At 47.8% G+C, this 21,959-nt stretch overlaps 1 long non-coding RNA gene and 2 other non-coding genes across 3 annotated transcripts in view; all 3 read right to left on the bottom strand.

The window, feature by feature from the left end:
* Nucleotides 1–10,011: 10,011 nt before the first annotated feature.
* Nucleotides 10,012–10,229, bottom strand: LOC146858743 (small nucleolar RNA U3). Its single transcript, XR_014980478.1, has one exon. It is a non-coding gene; the product is annotated as a small nucleolar RNA U3 (small nucleolar RNA).
* An 882-nt stretch (nucleotides 10,230–11,111) lies between these two features.
* Nucleotides 11,112–21,959, bottom strand: part of LOC146858744 (uncharacterized) — a 350,319-nt gene continuing 339,471 nt past the window's right edge. Inside the window, exon 4 of the long non-coding RNA XR_014979697.1 lies at nucleotides 11,112–11,523. This is a non-coding gene — a long non-coding RNA (uncharacterized LOC146858744). The remainder of the gene's footprint in view (nucleotides 11,524–21,959) is intronic.
* LOC146858745 (small nucleolar RNA U3) lies at nucleotides 20,035–20,252 on the bottom strand. The gene has a single exon (XR_014980443.1). It is a non-coding gene; the product is annotated as a small nucleolar RNA U3 (small nucleolar RNA).

Consider the following 21,959-nt stretch of genomic DNA (forward strand, 5'->3'; position numbering starts at 1 on the left):
CAATCAGAATATTTGATCCAGCTTATGAACTGTCAATCTGCCGAAAGAGTGACACTGATGGCTAGTGCATGAGAAGCGACCAGGCAAGGTTGCAAGCGTGGAAACAGAGGGCCTCATTTATGAGAAGTGACGCATCGCTGCATGAAAGCAGCGATGCGTCACTTCTCAGTGCGCCCTTCTTGCGACATGATGGATGCGTCATATTTACAGTATGACGCATCATGTCGCAAGGAGTTACAGATACGTCAGTATTTCTGACGTATCTGTAGGCGCAAAAGTGACGCATTGCTGGAGTGTGTCACAAAAGTGACGCAACTCCAGCAATGTGTCCTTTCACATGGGGCAAGCCCCATGTGAAAGGGCATGCGTCAGTCTTACGCCTGCTGTGAGGCAGGCGTAATATTGACGCATTTGCACCCTAGAAGTGGCGCAGTGAAATCTCATAGATTTCACTGCGTCACTTCTACAATGCTTACTTACGTGGGACCGCCCACCCTGCATACTTTATACCTGACGCAGGTATAATATAGCGCAGGCGTTTACAAAGTGACGCATCTACCTAGATGCGTCACTTTGTAAATATGGTGCAACAAGGTCCTATTTTTACGCCGCTCGTGCGTCACAAAAAGTGACGCGTTACAACAAACAAATGATGGACGGAATGCTGACAATGCATACATTCTCCCCCAGTCAAGAGATCTGGGTTAAATCCATCGTTCTTTTGCCCACTACACCACCCCAGTTTAGACATGGCCATATGCAAATCAGTCTTGACCCAGTGCCTCATGGGAACAGTCCAGCCCGAACTGCCAAGCCATGTCTTCCCTGGACCGGAATCAAGCATCCTAGGACCGGTTTCTGGCTATCAGCCGTCATCAGCCAGGATAGCTTGACTCCAGTGGCATAGTGAGCACGGGTCCCACGTCTGGGAATACCCATTCCACTTAGGGCGAAAAGCGTTACAACAAACAAATGATGGACGGAATGCTGACAATGCATACATTCTCCCCCAGTCAAGAGATCTGGGTTAAATCCATCGTTCTTTTGCCCACTACACCACCCCAGTTTAGACATGGCCATATGCAAATCAGTCTTGACCCTGTGCCTCATGGGAACAGTCCAGCCCGAACTGCCAAGCCATGTCTTCGCTGGACCGGAATCAAGCATCCTAGGACCGGTTTCTGGCTATCAGCCGTCATCAGCCAGGATAGCTTGACTCCAGTGGCATAGTGAGCACGGGTCCCACGTCTGGGAATACCCATTCCACTTAGGGCGAAAAGCGTTACAACAAACAAATGATGGACGGAATGCTGACAATGCATACATTCTCCCCCAGCAAGAGATCTGGGTTAAATCCATCGTTTTTTTGCCCACTACACCACCCCAGTTTAGACATGGCCATATGCAAATCAGTCTTGACCCTGTGCCTCATGGGAACAGTCCAGCCCGAACTGCCAAGCCATGTCTTCCCTGGACCGGAATCAAGCATCCTAGGACCGGTTTCTGGCTATCAGCCGTCATCAGCCAGGATAGCTTGACTCCAGTGGCATAGTGAGCACGGGTCCCACGTCTGGGAATACCCATTCCACTTAGGGCGAAAAGCGTTACAACAAACAAATGATGGACGGAATGCTGACAATGCATACATTCTCCCCCAGTCAAGAGATCTAGGTTAAATCCATCGTTCTTTTGCCCACTACACCACCCCAGTTTAGACATGGCCATATGCAAATCAGTCTTGACCCTGTGCCTCATGGGAACAGTCCAGCCCGAACTGCCAAGCCATGTCTTCCCTGGACCGGAATCAAGCATCCTAGAACCGGTTTTTGGCTATCAGCCGTCATCAGCCAGGATAGCTTGACTCCAGTGGCATAGTGAGCACGGGTCCCACGTCTGGGAATACCCATTCCACTTAGAGCGAAAAGCGTTACAACAAACAAATGATGGACGGAATGCTGACAATGCATACATTCTCCCCCAGTCAAGAAATCTGGGTTAAATCCATCGTTCTTTTGCCCACTACACCACCCCAGTTTAGACATGGCCATATGCAAATCAGTCTTGACCCTGTGCCTCATGGGAACAGTCCTGCCCGAACTGCCAAGCCATGTTTTCCCTGGACCGGAATCAAGCATCCTAGGACCGGTTTCTGGCTATCAGCCGTCATCAGGCAGGATAGCTTGACTCCAGTGGCATAGTGAACACGGGTCCCACGTCTGGGAATACCCATTCCACTTAGGGCGAAAAGCGTTACAACAAACAAATGATGGACGGAATGCTGACAATGCATACATTCTCCCCCAGTCAAGAGATCTGGGTTAAATCCATCGTTCTTTTGCCCACTACACCACAAGGATGCTTGTTTCCAGTCCAGGGAGGACCTGGCTTGGCAGTTTGGGCTGGACTGTTCCCATGGGGCACAGGGTCAAGACTGATTTGCATATGGCTGGGTTCAAACTGGAATGGCATGGTGAGCAAAAAAACGATGGATTTAGGCCCAGATCTCTGTACTGGGGTGAATGTATGACATTGTTCTGCATTCTGTCCATCAATTGTTGTTTTTGCATTTGTCACCCCGAGTGGGAAGGGTATGCTCAGACGTGAGTCCCGTGCTCTCCATGCCACTGGAATCAAGCTATCCTGGCTGACGAGGGCTGAAAGCCTGAAACCGGTCCTAGGATGCTTGTTTCCAGTCCAGGGAGGACCTGGCTTGGCAGTTCGGGCTGGACTGTTCCCATGGGGCACAGGGTCAAGACTGATTTGCATATGGCTGGGTTCAAACTGGAATGGCATGGTGAGCAAAAAAACGATGGATTTAGGCCCAGATCTCTGTACTGGGGTGAATGTATGACATTGTTCTGCATTCTGTCCATCAATTGTTGTTTTTGCATTTCTCACCCCGAGTGTGAAGGGTATGCTCAGACGTGAGTCCCGTGCTCTCCATGCCAGTGGAATCAAGCTATTCTGGCTGACGAGGGCTGAAAGCCCGAAACCGGTCCTAGGATGCTTGTTTCCAGTCCAGGGAGGACCTGGCTTGGCAGTTTGGGCTGGACTGTTCCCATGGGGCACAGGGTCAAGACTGATTTGCATATGGCTGGGTTCAAACTGGAATGGCATGGTGAGCAAAAAAACGATGGATTTAGGCCCAGATCTCTGTACTGGGGTGAATGTATGACATTGTTCTGCATTCTGTCCATCAATTGTTGTTTTTGCATTTGTCACCCCGAGTGGGAAGGGTATGCTCAGACGTGAGTCCCGTGCTCTCCATGCCTCTGGAATCAAGCTATCCTGGCTGACGAGGGCTGAAAGCCCGAAACCGGTCCTAGGATGCTTGTTTCCAGTCCAGGGAGGACCTGGCTTGGCAGTTCGGGCTGGACTGTTCCCATGGGGCACAGGGTCAAGACTGATTTGCATATGGCTGGGTTCAAACTGGAATGGCATGGTGAGCAAAAAAACGATGGATTTAGGCCCAGATCTCTGTACTGGGGTGAATGTATGACATTGTTCTGCATTCTGTCCATCAATTGTTGTTTTTGCATTTGTCACCCCGAGTGGGAAGGGTATGCTCAGACGTGAGTCCCGTGCTCTCCATGCCACTGGAATCAAGCTATCCTGGCTGACGAGGGCTGAAAGCCCGAAACCGGTCCTAGGATGCTTGTTTCCAGTCCAGGGAGGACCTGGCTTGGCAGTTTGGGCTGGACTGTTCCCATGGGGCACAGGGTCAAGACTGATTTGCATATGGCTGGGTTCAAACTGGAATGGCATGGTGAGCAAAAAAACGATGGATTTAGGCCCAGATCTCTGTACTGGGGTGAATGTATGACATTGTTCTGAATTCTGTCCATCATTTGTTGTTTTTGCGTTTGTCACCCCGAGTGGGAAGGGTATGCTCAGACGTGAGTCCCGTGCTCTCCATGCCACTGGAATCAAGCTATCCTGGCTGACGAGGGCTGAAAGCCCGAAACCGGTCCTAGGATGCTTGTTTCCAGTCCAGGGAGGACCTGGCTTGGCAGTTTGGGCTGGACTCTTCCCATGGGGCACAGGGTCAAGACTGATTTGCATATGGCTGGGTTCAAACTGGAATGGCATGGTGAGCAAAAAAACGATGGATTTAGGCCCAGATCTCTGTACTGGGGTGAATGTATGACATTGTTCTGCATTCTGTCCATCAATTGTTGTTTTTGCATTTGTCACCCCGAGTGGGAAGGGTATGCTCAGACGTGAGTCCCGTGCTCTCCATGCCACTGGAATCAAGCTATCCTGGATGATGAGGGCTGAAAGCCTAAAACCGGTCCTAGGATGCTTGTTTCCAGTCCAGGGAGGACCTGCCTTGGCAGTTCGGGCTGGACTGTTCCCATGGGGCACAGGGTCATGACTGATTTGCATATGGCTGGGTTCAAACTGGAATGGCATGGTGAGCAAAAAAACGATGGATTTAGGCCCAGATCTCTGTACTGGGGTGAATGTATGACATTGTTCTGCATTCTGTCCTTCAATTGTTGTTTTTGCATTTGTCACCCCGAGTGGGAAGAGAATGCTCAGACGTGAGTCCCGTGCTCTCCATGCCACTGGAATCAAGCTATCCTGGCTGACGAGGGCTGAAAGCCCGAAACCGGTCCTAGGATGCTTGTTTCCAGTCCAGAGAGGACCTGGCTTGGCAGTTCGGGCTGGACTGTTCCCATGGGGCACAGGGTCAAGGCTGATTTGCATATGGCTGGGTTCAAACTGAAATGGCATGGTGAGCAAAAAAACGATGGATTTAGGCCCAGATCTCTGTACTGGGGTGAATGTATGACATTGTTCTGCATTCTGTCCATCAATTGTTATTTTTGCATTTGTCACCCCGAGTGGGAAGGGTATGCTCAGACGTGAGTCCCGTGCTCTCCATGCCACTGGAATCAAGCTATCCTGGCTGACGAGGGCTGAAAGCCCGAAACCGGTCCTAGGATGCTTGTTTCCAGTCCAGGGAGGACCTGGCTTGGCAGTTCGGGCTGGACTGTTCCCATGGGGCACAGGGTCAAGACTGATTTGCATATGGCTGGGTTCAAACTGGAATGGCATGGTGAGCAAAAAAACGATGGATTTAGGCCCAGATCTCTGTACTGGGGTGAATGTATGACATTGTTCTGCATTCTGTCCATCAATTGTTGTTTTTGCATTTGTCACCCCGAGTGGGAAGGGTATGCTCAGACGTGAGTCCCGTGCTCTCCATGCCACTGGAATCAAGCTATCCTGGTTGATGAGGGCTGAAAGCCCGAAACCGGTCCTAGGATGCTTGTTTCCAGTCCAGGGAGGACCTGGCTTGGCAGTTCGGGCTGGACTGTTCCCATGGGGCACAGGGTCAAGACTGATTTGCATATGGCTGGGTTCAAACTGGAATGGCATGGTGAGCAAAAAAACGATGGATTTAGGCCCAGATCTCTGTACTGGGGTGAATGTATGACATTGTTCTGCATTCTGTCCATCAATTGTTGTTTTTGCATTTGTCACCCCGAGTGGGAAGGGTATGCTCAGACGTGAGTCCCGTGCTCTCCATGCCACTGGAATCAAGCTATCCTGGCTGACGAGGGCTGAAAGCCCGAAACCGGTCCTAGGATGCTTGTTTCCAGTCCAGGGAGGACCTGGCTTGGCAGTTCGGGCTGGACTGTTCCCATGGGGCACAGGGTCAAGACTGATTTGCATATGGCTGGGTTCAAACTGGAATGGCATGGTGAGCAAAAAAACGATGGATTTAGGCCCAGATCTCTGTACTGGGGTGAATGTATGACATTGTTCTGCATTCTGTCCATCAATTGTTGTTTTTGCATTTGTCACCCCGAGTGGGAAGGGTATGTTCAGACGTGAGTCCCGTGCTCTCCATGCCACTGGAATCAAGCTATCCTGGCTGACGAGGGCTGAAAGCCCGAAACCGGTCCTAGGATGCTTGTTTCTAGTCCAGGGAGGACCTGGCTTGGCAGTTCGGACTGGACTGTTCCCATGGGGCACAGGATCAAGACTGATTTGCATATGGCTGGGTTCAAACTGGAATAGCATGGTGAGCAAAAAGACGATGGATTTAGGCCCAGATTTCTGTACTGGGGTGAATGTATGACATTGTTCTGCATTCTGTCCATCAATTGTTGTTTTTGCATTTGTCACCTCGAGTGGGAAGGGTATGCTCAGACGTGAGTCCCGTGCTCTCCATGCCACTGGAATCAAGCTATCCTGGCTGACGAGGGCAGAAAGCCCGAAACCGGTCCTAGGATGCTTGTTTCCAGTCCAGGGAGGACCTGGCTTGGCAGTTCGGGCTGGACTGTTCCCATGGGGCACAGGGTCAAGACTGATTTGCATATGGCTGGGTTCAAACTGGAATGGCATGGTGAGCAAAAAAACGATGGATTTAGGCCCAGATCTCTGTACTGGGGTGAATGTATGACATTGTTCTGCATTCTGTCCATCAATTGTTGTTTTTGCATTTGTCACCCCGAGTGGGAAGGGTATGCTCAGACGTGAGTCCCGTGCTCTCCATGCCACTGGAATCAAGCTATCCTGGCTGACGAGGGCTGAAAGCCCGAAACCGGTCCTAGGATGCTTGTTTCCAGTCCAGGGAGGACCTGGCTTGGCAGTTCGGGCTGGACTGTTCCCATGGGGCACAGGGTCAAGACTGATTTGCATATGGCTGGGTTCAAACTGGAATGGCATGGTGAGCAAAAAAACGATGGATTTAGGCCCAGATCTCTGTACTGGGGTGAATGTATGACATTGTTCTGCATTCTGTCCATCAATTGTTGTTTTTGCACAAAAAGTGACGCACCGGCGGCGCAAAAGTGACGCAAGGACTCATAAATGAGCCGCGGAAGGTGTAGCAACCAACGACCTTTACATTTTAAAAAGTTGCACCACAGACCATATGTATGGCAATGTAATGTCTTCAGTCTCCCGAACAAAGGTACTCTTCCCCAGTTCACATCTAAGAGTCTAACAAGACGATGGCATTCGACCAGGGGTCACACGTCGTGAAAGACCTCCCGCAAGACCTATCAATCAGTGTTTACAGAGCGCGCTAATGACCCCGCGGGGTATCCAGTCGCAACGGAATTTAACGGAAATGATCACTTTGAGATGAACTCTGAATGCCTGGCGATCCAAGAAAGCGTTGACATGAACAACACCTTGTCTTACCACCCGGTTTCAACGTATGCAGCTTTTCCAGGCCCTACAACCTTTAGGCAACTCTGCACTACGGAAGTATCCAAAATACGGTTTATGTTCCTTGTACAGAGGATTTCGCTCACTGGGGAATCAATACTTGTCGGGACAGTTTTGATCCTAATATTCATCAGAATAGGAACGGAACATTTCAGTGTTTGTTTCCGTCTTCCAGCCCTTCCTCAAATGAAGAAAGGAACATTTATTTATAGCAGCTAGCTGTTCCACAAACGCAACTCTGTCCGTTCCCTACCTGTTCAGATCAGGAATTTTCTGCAACAACTTTGTGACACCTACAAACACTATTTCCAACTTCTTCTTTCATTACATATCAAGACGAAACTTTTTATAACGCTATGCTAATCTGTCCCAATGGCACAGGAGGACATCACAGCAGCATTTTTTACCGCCACCTGGCCAAGCTCTCAGCAGATAAGATATAGTCTTAAAACCTGCCGCTGTGGTCTAAGCCACTAACTAAAGCCTTGCTTCGCCATGCTAGGTTAAATTTGAAGGCAAGAGCAAAAATGAAGGAAGGGGACCAGAAACGGTCCACATGGCCTCTTGCGGCAGGCTAGAAGGCTACCACAATTTAGGGTCATTTTTTCGTTTTTGATTAATAATGCGATCCATGGCTGGGAGGGACGTCGGGCTACGCCCAACCTTTACAAAGACAAGATGAGGTGAAGATTGGAGGCACTCACCCGGCCTGCCGTCAGACCACCAACTTCACCAATTCATGTTATACCGCCAACCCAGCCACATTGTTTCCCTGGCTTTAGGGCATGTTGGCAATCCAAAAGGGTGTCATCTGCGGTTCTACGCATCACAGCTTTAGAACTTTCAAAGCGCAGGGTTTAAAAAAAAAATAATACAGTTTACCAGTAGCTGACATTCCCATTATCTCTATATAGCTCTCAAGTTCCCATTACGGGGGGCTACAATTATCATTAAATGATTTCTTGGTCGAGATATTGACAAAAGCGAGGGGAACAGAGAATTTAACCAATGTGATAGACGAGGCAGAACGGCTATAATGATATCTCAACTTTCCGGTCAATGATGTAGCAATTCTCTAAATTAAACAGGGGAACGCCACAATAATGACATTCGCTAGAACGTTAGAGCAGGTGGCTCATTCCCACCATTATTTGATCGCTGCAACTTCACCCTCTCAAATAAATCTTGCAAAATTCCAATAGTCTAAGACACCAAGCCCTTGATACACTAACGGGTGTGCTAGCGCTCGTGGGGAGATGCACTGTTTTGCGATGCCAAGAAGGGCTTTTGTGACGGTAAGTAAACAGACGCAAGCCTTTACGGTTACGCACATTTCTGCCACGGCAGTGCCAGCACAAAAACGTAGCAAATGCCCAAGAAGGCGTTCTTCATCCGCACCAGTCTAAGATCCGCTGTGGCCTTGTACGTTTTTGGACCTGTGACCATGGTGTTACTCTTGGTTTTAGTCTAAAAAGCCTAAAAAGCATTAGAAAGCCCCTTGCAACAGTCAATTTGGCACAGCGATAAATCATTGTGCAGCACTAATTGCCTGGCAGAAGTCTAAGCTCTAAAGATAGCCCATACAGAATGGGCCCAGATTTATGAAGCTCTTGTGTTGTCATTGCGACATGCAAAACAGCGTTAGGCAACGCCAGGGCTTCACTAAGATTTACTAAGACGCGGAAGGCCACCTTGAGTGGCTTTGCATGGCTTAGTAAATCTAGAGCAGTGATACTCAAAGTATGGCCCAGGGGCCGCAAGCAGCTCTCCTGACCTTTACATGCGGCTCCCTGGTGTACAGCAGCACCGGGCTGCTGTTTACCTGATGGAGCACTAATAGTCCGAAAGATGGAAATTAAAGGGCCAAGCATTTATTTACAATTAAACTAACTTATTAACTAAAGTAAAAGAAAAGAAGTGAAGGTGTCCTGCACCACTGAACTTAAGGAACACATTCTTTTTTAAAAACATCTTGCAAAAAAACGGGAAAGAAATGTGAAAGTCTCCAAAAAAAAATCTTTTAAAAAGTGCATTCCTTCAACATGCGGAAGCGTTTCGCCTCAGTATATCAGTGCATTGAGAAGTATTTAAAAACATTCATGCTTCCTCCAACCCTGCAATGCAAATAGTGAACCAGGAGGTAAGTCACTTGTTATGTTCACCGTCTGTGCGGCCTGGGTTGCTATTATACATGGACAACATCTGCCACCCTGCTGGCATCAATGCGGCCTTGGGTCACATGACAGGCCAAACTTTTTGGCCCCCTGGAAAATGTCTGCGAGACCTATGATCCCGAAAAACGCAAGGCAGCGGCAACTCGCTGCTTTGCGTTACTCTGCGCCGAGAATGCGTTAAATGGGTGGGAGAGTGGGTGTTTCCATCCACCCATGCTTTTCTACGCATTCCCAGATTTACTGAGAGTAATAAACCGGGGACTGCGTCAACAGTGTACGCTTTCCCAACAGAGGCGCCACGAGGAGAAATAGCTTTATTTCTCCCCGTTTTGTCCTCTTTCTATGTATTCTGCCCTCTCCTTTTCAGGCATGGCAGCCCGGCAAGTTGTCTAGCTGCATTGCGTGAAAGGTTTGATAAATCTGTCCAGGGTCCATTTGAAAAATCCTCCTTGCGCGTTTGAAAATCAAATGTACCAAATTAAAGAGAAGACATACTTTTCGATTAAACACCTGCCCCAAAACCAAGTGCAGGAAAATTGAAACGTTTTCACCCCACGTGCATAAACCCACTAATAAACAAAGCCAGCAACAAGGATCCGAAATACAGAACCGACTACATTGAACTTTCTTATACTATAATAAGGGGCTAACCACTCAGTTTGTGTTTCCTTCCTCCAGCTCTCCTGTAAGGGAGAGAGGAACAGTCATCAATAGCAAACAGCAGCTGCATAAATGCAACACTGTTCACTCGCTTCGCGCTCAGAAGGGAACACTACAAATCTTCCTCGTGGTTAGCGAAGACCAGACACTTTCGAACACATTTCCTCAGTTAAGAACTATAGAAATGATCCCTGAAAGTATAGTCTTAACCCATGTGACTGCAGCTCACACGCACAGAAAAAGTAGAAACCCTTCTTAGGTACGGTAAGCAAACGTTCGGCATCATCAACTCCAACAAAAACATATAGATGTATAACACCATAAAAATAACAATCTAAAGATGCACAGGCAGACGCTTTCTTCACAGTAAAGCATTCTCAATAGATCCTCGGTGACGCACTAATTTAAAAATCTGCATAATCGAAATCAGCAACCAATCACATTCAGCCTGCCTTTTCCTGACACACACGGATTCCCTGCTCGCTGCTCCCGAAACAGACAGAGGACTTACAGTGTGAAAGTTTAATTTTCAAACAGGTAAACAGAGCGTAGGCATAGTTTTGTTTCGTGCTTTCGCTCACAGCAACAAACACATTTGTACTTATTGAAAAATGAAGAGAACCAAACTCACAGCAAAGACAATCCAGCGTTACTTCCACAGTTTTCTGCACTGCACTAAATGAGCACCTTTACCGTTTCACGATGGCTGTGCATAGTCAGACTGCGCGAAGAATGTGTTTTACTACAGATCAGACAGAATCACCAGAGCACTTACTCTGTCGAAGCAAAGCCGCACCCGCGCTCTGATTCCACATCATACGGTGCCAAAACTGTAGGTGGCCTAGGAACTATTCTCAAAGCCTTGATTTTGATGCTCGAGCCAAGACTGGGATTTTTCTGGAAGTTTCATCCTAAAATATCTTTGCGAGATGTTCCACTTCCTATCTGAAAAGCGATTCACATGTTCAGAGGCAAAGCGTCATTTGCACTCGTTTTGATTACTGCAATGCTTTACACGAGGGAAAATGTAGATTTTCCTAGTTATTATGACGGAAAGTCGTAATTTTATTAAAGACACGGAGGCGAGTATTATGCTTTCTTATCTTGCCATTTTATTCAATAGCAGCCAAGATAAGTATCAGAACTACAGTTCCCAGGGGCTCAGGGAGAAAAACTGGCCAATGGGGACGTAGCAAACATAAAACCTAAGTCCAATCACAATAACTGTAACAATAAACGTCATAACTGACTGCGCAGCTTCCTCTTTTCGCTGACGAGCGGGTCAGATAAAGTCAGAAAATAGTGGCACGATAGCTAGCACCAAGGAAACGGCCAGGGTCCATGAACAAACTTCTTGAGCCAACGAAGACCAGGACTGGAAAGATGTAGACTTCGGCGACGGTGACTCCGGGGTGGAAGCAGAGGAGCTCTGAGGTGGAGAAGACCGCTGTCGATGCTTGTCAGGATAATCACGATGATGCCGGGGGCAGAGCTGGATTCGCTGAAGGGAGGGAGAACACATGTTAGTAGTGTAGAGGTGGGATAATACTCGCCTCCGTGTCTTTAATAAAATTAAGACTTTCCGTCATAATAACTAGGAAAATCTACATTTTATGGCAAGACCGGAGGCTCCTATTATGCTTGTTCAAAGCGTATTAACCACTAAAGAAGCCACAGTGTCAATAGGTTTACAATAAAACATTCGAAAAACAGAATCATTAGACCAATCAGCTGATCTCAGAATGTCCTCGAGTCGGGAGCCTGCCCAAAAGGCCTTAGAAGCCATGGCTCCCCTAGTGGAATGAGCTCCGAAGACGGAGATGTCAATGCCTGCCAGGGACATAACCCAGCGCACCCAACGGGCCAAGGTAGCAGAGGAAACGGGGAGATGAGGTTTGCGGGAGGAAATGAGAAGCTGGGAATTGGAGGGCGTTCTGAGATTAGCCGTTCTTTGTTCGTAGGCCTTTAAACATTGACCAACACAGAGTTTTGGGTGAGAAGGAAAATAAGGGTAAAAAACAGAATTCAAATTAGTTTTGGTTCGTCTGTGAATCTGGAACAGAACCCCTGTAGGAGAGAACTGACGGCCGGAAATATCCAAGGCCTTGACATCAGAAACCCGCTTGATGGAAACAAGACATAACAGCATCGTAAGTTTTGCAGACAACATTTTTAAAGAAAGAGAAGCATTATCTGGCCAGTCAGAAAATAACTTAAGAACAACTGAAACATCCCATAAGTTAGTATACTTAGCCAACGGAGGTTTGGAACAGCGAACTCCTTTTAGCAGGCGGCAGATAAGGGGATGAGATCCGATAGGTTTGCCCTCAAGAGGGGAATGGTTAAGAGAAATGGCTGATCTGTACAGGTTTACGGTCCTATATGACTTACCCGCGCTGGCTTCCGAGGCCAGAAAGTTAACTACAAAATTCAAAGGGGCTGAAAGGGGATCGATATGCCGGTCCAGACACCAGCTTGTCCAAAGAGACCAAGCGGATTTGTATGCTTTTGAGGTACCAGGAGCCCAGGCTTTGCTGATAAAGAGAGAAGCCTCCTGTGAAATGAGGACGTCAACAGGGGAAGACCGGACACCTTCCAAGCAGACAAGACCAGAGAGTTGTTCAGGACCAGGTCGTGGGGACGGCCCAGGGGATTGAGTAGAAGGTCTTCTCGTTCCGGGAGAAGGACAGGAAAGTCCACCGCCATTTCCAACAGAGACGGGAACCAACTCTGGGACTGCCAGAACGGGACTACCAGGATTAAGGACGTCGACTGCCGTCGTACCTGAGAGAGAACCCGACTGATCATGGGAAAAGGAGGAAATGCGTAGTTGAGGTGAAGGGACCAGTCTTGCAGAAAAGCATCCGTCGCTAGGGCAGAAGGATCTGGGCGCCAGCTGAAAAAACGGGGTAACTGAGAATTGAGGCGTGAAGCAAAAAGGTCTATCGAGAAAGGACCCCATTTGTGAGAAAGGGATAGGAAAACGGATGGCAAGAGCTTCCAGTCGCTGGAATCTCGAAGATGGCGAGAGTGCCAGTCTGCCACCGCGTTGAGGTCCCCCGGCAGGTATTCCGCCGTCAGGGACAGTTGATTCATCAGACAGTATTCCCATAAACTTTTTGCCAGTTCTGCCAGGGGCTTGGACTTGGTCCCCCCGAGGTGGTTTATGTAGCGGACCGCAGAAACGTTGTCCATGCGAAGAAGAATGGAACATCGTACCATGTTTTTGGTAAGGCTTTGGATCGCAAAGGAACCTGCAAGCATCTCTAAACAATTGATGTGCAATCTGGACTCCTCTCGAGACCATGTACCTCCAGTCGAGATTTGTCCACAGCGGGCGCCCCAACCCGACAGGCTTGCATCTGATTCTAATACAAGATCTGGGGCCGTAGTGAAGATAGCGCGGCCGTTCCACGCATCTAAATGGTCTATCCACCAAAGGAGTTCGTCTCGAGCTTCGAGGTCTAGGGAAATGAGATCGGAGTAAGCCAAGCCCTGACGAAGATGTCTGATCTTTAGGCGCTGAAGAGCGCGGTAATGAAGAGGCCCCGGGAAGATGGCCTGAATGGACGCGGATAGAAGACCGACTATTCGTGCCAGAGATCGAAGGGAGATGAGGGAGGACCGAAGAACAGACCGAATCTCCGACTTGATCGTGGAGACTTTTGACTGAGGGAGAAGGAGCGATGCTGTGGGAAAATCCACTTGAAAACCCAAGAATTCTATGGTCTGGGAAGGAATGAGCATAGATTTTTCGGAGTTGAGGAGGAAACCCAGATCCAAAAGTAGGGACTGTGTGGTGCGAAGATGTGAGAGAAGGAGCTGTTTGTCCGAGCTCATGAGGAGGATGTCGTCTAAGTAAATGATTAGTCTGATCCCGAGGGATCTTAGAAAAGCCACCACCGGTTTTAAGAGTTTTGTGAAACACCAGGGGGCTGAAGATAGACCGAAAGGCAGGGAGGTGAAGCGATAAGTGACGTTCGACCATTGAAACTGAAGAAATTTGGTGTGCGAATGATGAATGGGCACGGTGAGGTAGGCATCCTGTAAGTCCAGACGGACCATCCAGTCGTTTGGACGAAGAGTATCTCTTAGATGGAGAATGGACTCCATTTTGAAGTGACGATATACCACAAATTGGTTGAACAGTTTGAGATTGATCACGGGACGTAGTTTTTTGTTCTTTTTCTGAACCAGGAAAATGGAGCTGAGGAAGCCGGAAGGATCGAAGGGGGCGATGGAGATGGCTTGTTTTTGGAGAAGAGAAAGAATTTCCGAATCTATGAGAGCTTGCGTGTTGAGTGAGAAAACCATGGGACGCGGCAGTGTGGGTTGAAAAGGCGGCGAATAAAGCTCTATAAGATAGCCTTGAACTGTGTCTAGAACCCAAGGATCTGCACTGATTGTCTGCCATTTGGAAAGAAACAGTTTTAAACGACCTCCCACAGGGGGAGGACTTACCCTGTTGATTGAAGTTGTTGTTGTTGCGGAAGTTTTTCTGTCCGCGACCCCGGAAGCCTCTGCCGCGTTGCGGGTAAAACTGGGGTTTGTATTCTTGCGTGGAGGAAGCACCTCTGGAGCCTTGGTTGTGAAAGGACCGGCCGGAAGAGCGACCCCTACCTCTGCCGGCCCGTCCAAAAACCCGGGGGGAAAACACCTTTTTTATGGATTGCTGCGCCTTGTCCAGAGACGCGAAAGTGGACACGAATCTGCTGAGGTCCTTGACTAGAGTGTCCCCGAATAGAAGACCATTGGCTTTGGAACCTGGATCCTGCGGAGCGAGGTTGGCCAATTTGGGGTCCAATTTAATTAGGAGGCCTTTACGCCGCTCATGCGTGATGGCGGCATTAGCATTGCCCAGAAGACAGAAGGCGCGCTGGACCCAAAGGGAAATTTCCTCGGCCGACAAGTCAGAGCCGTCTAGGCGGGAGGATTCCGCAAGGTCAAAAATGCGTGCCAGGGGACCCACCACGTCAAGGAGTTTGTCCTGGCACGTGGACCAAGCTTTGTCGACACCTTTACGGGGATCTTTGCCAAATTTTGAAAAGAACGTAAGCAAGGGCTGATCAATAGCAGGAACCATAGTAACTTTCTCTGGTAAAGAAGGCTTAGGACATTCCGACTTCAGTCGTGATCTGACAGCAGATTCCAGAGGGAGGCGCAGTCTGGCAGAAATGTACTCCCCCACATGAAAAGCAGGAGCCCATTCGGTAGAATTGGGGTGCCTGATAGAAGAGGGGTCGAACATAGGGACTCTGTCGGAGTCGAAAACTGGTTCAAAGGAAAAGGAATCCGATTTAAGCTTTTTGGAAGGGGGGGAATCAGAGACGTCAAACACGTCAAACAAATCATCTGCGTCGTCCAAGTCTGTGTCGGTGTCCAAAATGGTGGATATCACTAATTTTTTAGGAGCCTCTGCGTGTTTGGATTTGTGCTTGCGTTTACCCTGGGTACCTATAGACCCCTCCTTGCCAGGAGGCCTGGGAGGCACTTTGTCCTCAATCAAATGCGAGGAAACCTCGCTAATCAATGATGACGCAGAATTTAAAGCAGAGGAAACCACCTTTTTTGGTCTGCTATCCCCCGCAGACTGGGCCAAGGCTTTGGACAACAGACTTAACATCGTGTTTTGCATGCCCTTGGACACGCGTTTCATTGAGGACTCCACAGCATTTTCCACAGAGGTATTTATAAATTTATTTAAATCGTGCTTGAAGGCTTCGCCTTCCTGAGAAGCCTGGTCACGTGCAGGGGAGCTGTCAGAGCTCATAATTGCCAAACTAGAGGTAGTCAGGGGTTAATGTGGAGCCAAGAGGGAGGAGTCAAGCAGTAGCAACCTCCCAGGGGCGTGTACAGGGAAACCGGAGCACTCGCGTTATGGAGAGCGTGAAGAAAGGAGCAGGGAAAGCCTGCGCAATGCCAGACTCGAAGCGCTGAGCGAGGGACACCCTGTGAGGCAAAGGCGCCGATACGGGAAAGAGCGCGAGGCCAAACGGAGAGCGCGCGATGGACAGCACCACCGGGAGACCCAGAGGGGGAGAAAGTAAGAGAGCGCGAAGGCGCGTTGGATTGCAAACCGGCAAATAGCGCGCGCGAGCGTGTGTGACACCGGGAGACAGTATGTAAATAAAGGAACAATAGATAATATATATACTATGAATACATAACAAATATGCAGCGAGCAAAGAAAAAAGGGCACTTATCTGACTGCGAGCAGCAAGAAAAGAGGAAGCTGCGCAGTCAGTTATGACGTTTATTGTTACAGTTATTGTGATTGGACTTAGGTTTTATGTTTGCTACGTCCCCATTGGCCAGTTTTTCTCCCTGAGCCCCTGGGAATTGTAGTTCTGATACTTATCTTGGCTGCTATTGAATAAAATGGCAAGATAAGAAAGCATAATAGGAGCCTCCGGTCTTGCCATAAAATTGGGAAACTCTTCACAAAACTGCAGGTTCCACAAGACTGAGCAAGAAGACGGTTTTCAATCAGAATATTTGATCCAGCTTATGAACTGTCAATCTGCCGAAAGAGTGACACTGATGGCTAGTGCATGAGAAGCGACCAGGCAAGGTTGCAGGCGTGGAAACAGAGGGCCTTATTTATGAGAAGTGACGCATCGCTGCGTGAAAGCAGCGATGCGTCACTTCTCAGTGCGCCCTTCTTGCGACATGATGGATGCGTCATATTTACAGTATGACGCATCATGTCGCAAGGAGTTACAGATACGTCAGTATTTCTGACGTATCTGTAGGCGCAAAAGTGACGCAAAAAGTGACGCACCGGCGGCGCAAAAGTGACGCAAGGACTCATAAATGAGCCGCGGAAGGTGTAGCAACCAACGACCTTTACATTTTAAAAAGTTGCACCACAGACCATATGTATGGCAATGTAATGTCTTCAGTCTCCCGAACAAAGGTACTCTTCCCCAGTTCACATCTAAGAGTCTAACAAGACGATGGCATTCGACCAGGGGTCACACGTCGTGAAAGACCTCCCGCAAGACCTATCAATCAGTGTTTACAGAGCGCGCTAATGACCCCGCGGGGTATCCAGTCGCAACGGAATTTAACGGAAATGATCACTTTGAGATGAACTCTGAATGCCTGGCGATCCAAGAAAGCGTTGACATGAACAACACCTCGTCTTACCACCCGGTTTCAACGTATGCAGCTTTTCCAGGCCCTACAACCTTTAGGCAACTCTGCACTACGGAAGTATCCAAAATACGGTTTATGTTTCTTGTACAGAGGATTTCGCTCACTGGGGAATCAATACTTGTCGGGACAGTTTTGATCCTAATATTCATCAGAATAGGAACGGAACATTTCAGTGTTTGTTTCCGTCTTCCAGCCCTTCCTCAAATGAAGAAAGGAACATTTATTTATAGCAGCTAGCTGTTCCACAAACGCAACTCTGTCCGTTCCCTTCCTGTTCAGATCAGGAATTTTCTGCAACAACTTTGTGACACCTACAAACACTATTTCCAACTTCTTCTTTTATTACATATCAAGACGAAACTTTTTATAACGCTATGCTAATCTGTCCCAATGGCAGAGGAGGACATCACAGCAGCATTTTTTACCGCCACCTGGCCAAGCTCTCAGCAGATAAGATATAGTCTTAAAACCTGCCGCTGTGGTCTAAGCCACTAACTAAAGCCTTGCTAGGTTAAATTTGAAGGCAAGAGCAAAAATGAAGGAAGGGGACCAGAAACGGTCCACATGGCCTCTTGCGGCAGGCTAGAAGGCTACCACAATTTAGGGTCATTTTTTCGTTTTTGATTAATAATGCGATCCATGGCTGGGAGGGACGTCGGGCTACGCCCAACCTTTACAAAGACAAGATGAGGTGAAGATTGGAGGCACTCACCCGGCCTGCCGTCAGACCACCAACTTCACCAATTCATGTTATACCGCCAACCCAGCCACATTGTTTCCCTGGCTTTAGGGCATGTTGGCAATCCAAAAGGGTGTCATCTGCGGTTCTACGCATCACAGCTTTAGAACTTTCAAAGCGCAGGGTTTAAAAAAAAAAAAATACAGTTTACCAGTAGCTGACATTCCCATTATCTCCATATAGCTCTCAAGTTCCCAGCGTTCTAATATTCCATATGACAACATTACGGGGGGCTACAATTATCATTAAATGATCTCTTGGTCGAGATATTGACAAAAGCGAGGGGAACAGAGAATTTAACCAATGTGATAGACGAGGCAGAACGGCTATAATGATATCTCAACTTTCCGGTCAATGATGTAGCAATTCTCTAAATTAAACAGGGGAACGCCACAATAATGACATTCGCTAGAACGTTAGAGCAGGTGGCTCATTCCCACCATTATTTGATCGCTGCAACTTCACCCTCTCAAATAAATCTTGCAAAATTCCAATAGTCTAAGACACCAAGCCCTTGATACACTAACGGGTGTGCTAGCGCTCGTGGGGAGATGCACTGTTTTGCGATGCCAAGAAGGGCTTTTGTGACGGTAAGTAAACAGACGCAAGCCTTTACGGTTACGCAAATTTCTGCCACGGCAGTGCCAGCACAAAAACGTAGCAAATGCCCAAGAAGGCGTTCTTCATCCGCACCAGTCTAAGATCCGCTGTGGCCTTGTACGTTTTTGGACCTGTGACCATGGTGTTACTCTTGGTTTTAGTCTAAAAAGCCTAAAAAGCATTAGAAAGCCCCTTGCAACAGTCAATTTGGCACAGCGATAAATCATTGTGCAGCACTAATTGCCTGGCAGAAGTCTAAGCTCTAAAGATAGCCCATACAGAATGGGCCCAGATTTATGAAGCTCTTGTGTTGTCATTGCGACATGCAAAACAGCGTTAGGCAACGCCAGGGCTTCACTAAGATTTACTAAGACGCGGAAGGCCACCTTGAGTGGCTTTGCATGGCTTAGTAAATCTAGAGCAGTGATACTCAAAGTATGGCCCAGGGGCCGCAAGCAGCTCTCCTGACCTTTACATGCGGCTCCCTGGTGTACAGCAGCACCGGGCTGCTGTTTACCTGATGGAGCACTAATAGTCCGAAAGATGGAAATTAAAGGGCCAAGCATTTATTTACAATTAAACTAACTTATTAACTAAAGTAAAAGAAAAGAAGTGAAGGTGTCCTGCACCACTGAACTTAAGGAACACATTCTTTTTTAAAAACATCTTGCAAAAAAACGGGAAAGAAATGTGAAAGTCTCTAAAAAAAAATCTTTTAAAAAGTGCATTCCTTCAACATGCGGAAGCGTTTCGCCTCAGTATATCAGTGCATTGAGAAGTATTTAAAAACATTCATGCTTCCTCCAACCCTGCAATGGAAATAGTGAACCAGGAGGTAAGTCACTTGTTATGTTCACCGTCTGTGCGGCCTGGGTTGCTATTATACATGGACAACATCTGCCACCCTGCTGGCATCAATGCGGCCTTGGGTCACATGACAGGCCAAACTTTTTGGCCCCCTGGAAAATGTCTGCGAGACCTATGATCCCGAAAAACGCAAGGCAGCGGCAACTCGCTGCTTTGCGTTACTCTGCGCCGAGAATGCGTTAAATGGGTGGAGAGTGGGGGTTTCCATCCACCCATGCTTTTCTACGCATTCCCAGATTTACTGAGAGTAATAAACCGGGGACTGCGTCAACAGTGTACGCTTTCAACAGAGGCGCCACGAGGAGAAATAGCTTTATTTCTCCCCGTTTTGTCCTCTTTCTATGTATTCTGCCCTCTCCTTTTCAGGCATGGCAGCCCGGCAAGTTGTCTAGCTGCATTGCGTGAAAGGTTTGATAAATCTGTCCAGGGTCCATTTGAAAAATCCTCCTTGCGCGTTTGAAAATCAAATGTACCAAATTAAAGAGAAGACATACTTTTCGATTAAACACCTGCCCCAAAACCAAGTGCAGGAAAATTGAAACGTTTTCACCCCACGTGCATAAACCCACTAATTAACAAAGCCAGCAACAAGGATCCGAAATACAGAACCGACTACATTGAACTTTCTTATACTATAATAAGGGGCTAACCACTCAGTTTGTGTTTCCTTCCTCCAGCTCTCCTGTAAGGGAGAGAGGAACGGTCATCAATAGCAAACAGCAGCTGCATAAATGCAACACTGTTCACTCGCTTCGCGCTCAGAAGGGAACACTACAAATCTTCCTCGTGGTTAGCGAAGACCAGACACTTTCGAACACATTTCCTCAGTTAAGAACTATAGAAATGATCCCTGAAAGTATAGTCTTAACCCATGTGACTGCAGCTCACACGCACAGAAAAAGTAGAAACCCTTCTTAGGTACGGTATGCAAACGTTCGGCATCATCAACTCCAACAAAAACATATAGATGTATAACACCATAAAAATAACAATCTAAAGATGCACGGGCAGACGCTTTCTTCACAGTAAAGCATTCTCAATAGATCCTCGGTGACGCACTAATTTAAAAATCTGCATAATCGAAATCAGCAACCAATCACATTCAGCCTGCCTTTTCCTGACACACACGGATTCCCTGCTCGCTGCTCCCGAAACAGACAGAGGACTTACAGTGTGAAAGTTTAATTTTCAAACAGGTAAACAGAGCGTAGGCATAGTTTTGTTTCGTGCTTTCGCTCACAGCAACAAACACATTTGTACTTATTGAAAAATGAAGAGAACCAAACTCACAGCAAAGACAATCCAGCGTTACTTCCACAGTTTTCTGCACTGCACTAAATGAGCACCTTTACCGTTTCAAGATGGCTGTGCATAGTCAGACTGCGCGAAGAATGTGTTTTACTACAGATCAGACAGAATCACCAGAGCACTTACTCTGTCGAAGCAAAGCCGCACCCGCGCTCTGATTCCACATCATACGGTGCCAAAACTGAAGGTGGCCTAGGAACTATTCTCAAAGCCTTGATTTTGATGCTCGAGCCAAGACTGGGATTTTTCTGGAAGTTTCATCCTAAAATATCTTTGCGAGATGTTCCACTTCCTATCTGAAAAGCGATTCACATGTTCAGAGGCAAAGCGTCATTTGCACTCGTTTTGATTACTGCAATGCTTTACACGAGGGAAAATTGGGAAAACTCTTTACAAAACTGCAGGTTCCACAAGACTGAGCAAGAAGACGGTTTTCAATCAGAATATTTGATCCAGCTTATGAACTGTCAATCTGCCGAAAGAGTGACACTGATGGCTAGTGCATGAGAAGCGACCAGGCAAGGTTGCAGGCGTGGAAACAGAGGGCCTCATTTATGAGAAGTGACGCATCGCTGCGTGAAAGCAGCGATGCGTCACTTCTCAGTGCGCCCTTCTTGCGACATGATGGATGCGTCATATTTACAGTATGACGCATCATGTCGCAAGGAGTTACAGATACGTCAGTATTTCTGACGTATCTGTAGGCGCAAAAGTGACGCATTGCTGGAGTGTGTCACAAAAGTGACGCAACTCCAGCAATGTGTTCTTTCACATGGGGCAAGCCCCATGTGAAAGGGCCTGCGTCAGTCTTACGCCTGCTGTGAGGCAGCCGTAATATTGACGCATTTGCACCCTAGAAGTGGCGCAGTGAAATCTCATAGATTTCACTGCGTCACTTCTACAATGCTTACTTACGTGGGACCGCCCACCCTGCTTACATTATACCTGACGCAGGTATAATATAGCGCAGGGGTTTACAAAGTGACGCATCTACCTAGATGCGTCACTTTGTAAATATGGTGCAACAAGGTCCTATTTTTACGCCGCTGGTGCGTCACAAAAAGTGACGCACCGGCAGCGCAAAAGTGACACAAGGACTCATAAATGAGCCGCGGAAGGTGTAGCAACCAACGACCTTTACATTTTAAAAAGTTGCACCACAGACCATATGTATGGCAATGAAATGTCTTCAGTCTCCCGAACAAAGGTACTCTTCCCCAGTTCACATCTAAGAGTCTAACAAGACGATGGCATTCGACCAGGGG

The sequence above is a fragment of the Triturus cristatus genome, chromosome 3_2 (genome assembly GCF_964204655.1).
Source record: "Triturus cristatus chromosome 3_2, aTriCri1.1, whole genome shotgun sequence".
In the NCBI taxonomy this organism is placed as follows: Eukaryota; Metazoa; Chordata; class Amphibia; order Caudata; family Salamandridae; genus Triturus; species Triturus cristatus.